The sequence below is a fragment of the Petaurus breviceps genome, unplaced genomic scaffold, assembly GCF_028583685.1.
Source record: "Petaurus breviceps papuanus isolate PSGF00001 unplaced genomic scaffold, PetGlider_PUasm1.0 90842, whole genome shotgun sequence".
NCBI classification, from domain to species: domain Eukaryota; kingdom Metazoa; phylum Chordata; class Mammalia; order Diprotodontia; family Petauridae; genus Petaurus; species Petaurus breviceps.
The window spans coordinates 17,630,264-17,635,691 of record NW_027187358.1 but is presented as its reverse complement, the minus strand read 5'-3'; the positions used below and the strand labels follow the sequence as shown (position 1 = coordinate 17,635,691).

Below are 5,428 nucleotides of genomic sequence, written 5' to 3'. Positions count from 1 at the left end.
GTAGCTCTTGTGCTAAACTATCCAGTTCCTTTAGAATTTTTTTTTTCTCCATAACTTTCAAATCTTTTCCAGGTATATTCTCCAAGTGCTCTCATTCCATTTATGGGAGAAAAAATAGCTCTTAAATAAAAGGTCTATTTATCTACTCTAGGAATTCTAGTTGAGTTTGTTTTCATGTTGTATTGTTCTTTGAGGCATTGCTTATAGATTTTTAGACTCATTCTCTTTTTCTGTATTGGTGTTTCAGGATTCCTGTACCTATTTTAGCTGATAATGGTAGGCTACTTTTTTCTCTCCTTTGTTCATTCTTTCAAGATTCTTCCTGTCTTTAGACTTGATGTTAGTTCTAGGTTCTGCAGGACTTCTGGAGCTAAGGTCTAGGCTAATCCTGTTTCTGTTTTCTTTTTTTTATTTGCATTTTTAAATTTTTTTAATTTTATCAAATGCTTTATTAACTTCTAGTTTACATCATTCATTTCCAAAAGATTTTGAGTTACAAATTTTCTCCCTGTTTTTCCCCTATGCACCACCCCAAAATAGCAATCCCACTAGATATCCCCTCCTCCAATCTGCTCTCTTCCATATCTTTCCCCCATCCCCTCTCCAATTTTCCAGTAGGGCATGGTGGATATCTATGCCCCAGTGCCTGTATATCTTATTTCCCAGTTACATGTAAAATAATATTAATAAGAGTATATATATATATGTATATGTATATACCTATATAAATTTTAAACATTTGATTTTAAAACTTTGAATTCCAGATTCATTCCCTTCCCCCCTTGTCACACACCCTTACTGGGAAGATAAGTAATTCAATATAGGTTGTACATGTGTAACTATGCAAAACATTTCCATAGTGGATATATTGTAAAAAACTGACTATATTTTTCTCCCTCCTATACCACCTCCCACTTGTTTTATTCTCTACTTTGATCCTGTCCCTTTTCAAAAATGTGTGCTTCCAACTTCCATCCCCTCTAGCCTGTCTTCCCTTCCATCATCAACCCTCTCATCCCCTTCCGCCCTACTTTCCTGTAGGGTGAGATACCATATTTAGTGTGTATGTCATTCCCTCCCTAAGCCAAATTCAGTGAGAATAAGGTTGACCCATTCCCTTTTATCTTCCTGTTCTTCCCCTACATTGTAACCATTTTCCTTTGCCTCTTCTATATGAGATAGTTTACCCTATTCTGTCTCTCCCCATCTCCTCACATTATATTCCTCTCTCACCTCTTAATTTCACCTTTTAAGTATCATCCCTTCCTATTAGATAGGTCCTGTATCCTCTATCTATGTATATCTGTACACATATATACATACAGTCACACATGAATTCATATGCCCATATACCCTCCTATATAGACATATATATGTATGTATACACATACACACACAGAAACACACAATACATATATACACACACAGAAACATACAATACATACACACACATTTCTATTCCCTTCAACTATTCTCATACTGAGAAAACTTTCATAAGTTACAATTATCATTTTCCCTGTAGGAATATAAATAGTTCAACTTTGATAAGTTCCTTATGATTTCCTTTCCCTTTTTTTCCTTCTCATATTTCTCTTGCTTGTTGTATCTGAATATCAGATTTTGTATTCAACTCTGGTTTTTTCATCAAGAATGCTTGAAAGTCAGGGACAGCTAGGTGGCTCAGTGAGTAAAGCACTGGCCCTGGAGTCAGGAGGACCTGAGTTTGGATTTGGTCTCAGACACTTAACACAAAAAAAAAAACGTAACCGTGTAAACTTGGGAAAACTACTTAACCCCCATTGCCCTCCAAAAGGCAAAAAGAAAAAGAAAAAAAGAATGCTTGAAAGTCTTCCACTCCATTGAATGACAATATTTTCCTCTGAAACATGATACTCAGTTTTGCTGGGTAGGTGATTCTTGGTTTTAATCCCAGCTCCTTTGACCGCCAGAATATCATATTCCAAGCCCTTTGATCGCTCAGTGTAGAAACTGCCAGATCCTGGGTTATCCTGATGGTGTTTCCACAATATTCAAATTGTTTCTTCCTGGCTGCTTATAATATTTTCTCCTTGAGCTGGGAATTCTGGAACTTGGCTATACTATTCCTAGGAATTTTTTGCGGGGGGATTTTTTTTCAGAAGGTGTATTCTTTCAACCTCTATTTTGCCCTTTGGTTCTAAAACATCACAGCAATTTTCCTTGAGAATTTCTTGAAGGATGATTTCTAGGCTCTTTTTTTGATCATGGCTTTTAGGTAGTCCAATAATTTTTAAATTATTCTCCTGGATCTATTTTCCAGGTCTGTGGTTTTCCCAATGAGATATTTCACATTGCCTTCTATTTTTTTCATTTGTTTGGATCTGTTTAATAGTATCTTGATTTCTCATGAAGTCACTAGCTTCCATTTGCTCCAATCTAATCCTGATGGAATGATTCTCTTCAGTGAGCTTTTGGGATTCTCTTTCCATCTGGCAAAGTTGGCTTTTTAAGGCATTCTTCTTCTCTTTGTCTTTTTGAGTCTCTTTTGCCATTTGAGTTAGTCTATTTTTAAGGTGTTGTTTTCTTCAGTCAAGTTGTTGACACTCATTTCATAATTTTCTTGCATTGTTCTCATTTCTCTTCCCAATTTTCCCTCCAATTCTCTTATTTGGTGTTCAAAATTCTTCTTAAGGTCCTTTATGGCCTGTAACAAGCTTGTATTTTTCTTAGAAGCTTTTGGTGCAGGGGTTCTGACTTCGCTGTCTTCCTCCAGTTACATGCTTTGATCCTTTGCTTCCCCAAAATAGTAGTGCAAAGTTGGATTGTTCTGCTTGCTTTGCTTCCTTTGCTTGCTCATGTTCCCACTCAATTACTTGACTTTTGAGCTTTTTGCCACAGTAGGACTCTGCTACCAGACAAGGGAGCTTTGTCCCAATAACTGTGGTCTTTGCAGCTGCTGGAGCTCTCAGTTTGGTGCCCTCTCTGAGCCTCCACATGCTCTGGCAAACTGGTGATACACTTCAGGATGTCCACCCTAGACCGCTATCCCAATCCAAGTAGGCCAAAGCAATAGCAATTACCCCTCCGACTGGTCAATTGGTCCCCCTACAATCTGTAAGCCAGGAGCTGAAGCTGCCACATGGGTGTGGCTGCATGGCTGTGATGCCTCAGTGGCTTCTACCTTCAGGGGTTCAAGGCTGTACCGCATTCCTGAACTACTGGATCCCAAAGTCCATACTGCACTGACTTCTCACCTTTCCCTTAGCATCTATGAATTGATAATTCTGGAAACCACCACAGCTGCTGATGATTTGAAGTCCCTCCAACTGGTGGCTGGTCAAGCCACCCTGATGCTAAAACTTTGGGCTCAGGGTTGGGCTCTGCTCCCAGAGGGCTGTGGTAGCCCCTTCCTGCCAGCCTGCTGGACTGTCTTCAGCAGGAGCTTAGGTTTTCTCTTTCATTTTTGGGGTTCTGTAGCTCCAAAGTTTGTTTAGAGTAATTTTTTACATGAATTGGAGGAGGAGAGAGCAGGAGACGGGCAGAAATTCTGTTTCTACTGTGCCATCTTGACTCCGCCCCCCCTCCTCCCATTGCTGTTTTCTTTGGGTGGTGAGTGCTGTATTTTACTAGGACCTCAGAAACTGAACAGATAAAAACAAACTTCCAGAGTTCCTAAAGTAGTCTAATTCAGGATTAAGTCTGATTGCTAGAGTTCAATTAGTTCAAACTACTAGTTCAACTACTGCTGGATCCTGATCCTTATCGTCTAGCTTCAAAGCTCTGGCAGTTCAAAGTGCTAGAATTGGAGGCTACCTTCTGGTCTGTTATTACTTTCTTGGTTATTCCTCTTTAGGATAAGCTAGATGAAGGGAGTAAGACCCTGTTTTGATTCTGGAACCTGAGGCAAACTACTGCTGCTTAACTTTTGGCTTTCTCAGAACACTTCTCAGGGCCTCCCTAAGCAGGAATAATATATAATTTTGTATCTACAATGAATATCTCATTTGTATAAACAGTTCCCTGTGCTTGGAATAAACATTCTGCTTATTAAAAAAAAATCTCACCTCAAGTTCAGGCCCTCTGGCATCACTGGTGGCCTTCCCAGCCTGCCCTGACCCCCCCCCTCCTATGTTCCTCCCTCCTCTCTTCCCTCCTCCCCATCACTCTGTCTTTACCAGTTGGGCAGGTGTTGGAGCAGGTTTGAGCATGGGAGTAGATATACACCATAACGAGGAATGAAAAGTCCCACACATGGTTCCCAAGAGCCAGGACATCTGCCTTTGGGTGCTGGTAAAGCTGTACATATTCCTGGCCCACAGAACCAACTCAACTTTCAACAAAGTTGTACTGAAAAGGCTGTTCATGAGCCCACCAACCAGCTCCTTTGTCACTGTCTTGAATGATCAGGAAAACAAAACTGCCAGGCAGAGAAAATAAGACAGTTGTGGTTGTTGGGACTGTGACAGATGATGTGAGAATCCAGGATGTCCCCAAGCTGAAGGTGTGTGCCCTTTGTGTTACTAGAAATACTCGAAATTGCATCTGCAAGGTTGATGGGAAGCTCCTCACATTTGGCCAGCTGGCCATGAGTTTACCCAAAGGCTGGTGTCTGGTACCCGAAAGGGCTGGCAGGTGTAAAGGCATCATGGAAAGGCACCTGGCACTCCCCACAGTGTCACCAAACTGTATGTCCAATTAAGAGTCTGAAAATCTAAGCCTGCCAGCCTGCTGTGCCAACTAAGGCTACACAAACTAATTCCCTTCCTCCTTGTTATATTAAAGATTTTTGGACAACAAAACATAATCAGATCTCCCTGGATCTGCAAGATGGAACTAATTTAGTGGGGGACAAAGTTCACATGCGTTCTTGCAGTGAATGCCCTGATATAGGCCTGGAGTGCCCTGGCATGAATCTAGAAATTCCTGTAACCCTGGTGCATGGTCTCTCTCCCTGGGTCCTGCAGATGCAGTATGGCCTTGACCTGACACTTTTTCCAGCGTTTGTAAAGCTCCATGTATGTCTCCCTACGACTGGACACTGTCTCCAGGCTGGACATTATGACTTTGTTTTTTCTGGATTTCCAGTCAGATTTTAGTCTGATGCATTTCCTCAATCAGTTTGGGGAAAAAAAATGTGGCAGGTAGCTTATTGAACTGTTTCTTATCCCTGCACCACCCTGGCTCTGCTTCTCCCAACATACTCCCTTTTAATGTCTTATTTTATTTTCTCCAGATACTCTTATGGTCAGTGTGGCCAAGTATTTTTTTTTCCCTCTGAACTTCTGTTTGGACTTGTTAGATGGTTACTTTGCTCCTCAAAGTTTACAAATTGGATATCTCTTAGTTTGAAAGATTTGTTCATAGTATTGGCTTTTCTGTTTGTTTTGCTCACATAAGTGCCTATGGTGTCTTGGTTGGGGAGCTTGTGCTTATAGTAAACTTTGCTTTT

At 40.8% G+C, this 5,428-nt stretch overlaps 1 pseudogene; it reads left to right on the top strand.

Annotated features, from left to right (window-relative positions):
* Positions 1–4,185: 4,185 nt before the first annotated feature.
* On the top strand, positions 4,186–4,814 carry LOC138148942 (large ribosomal subunit protein eL18 pseudogene; annotated as a pseudogene).
* Positions 4,815–5,428: the final 614 nt, after the last annotated feature.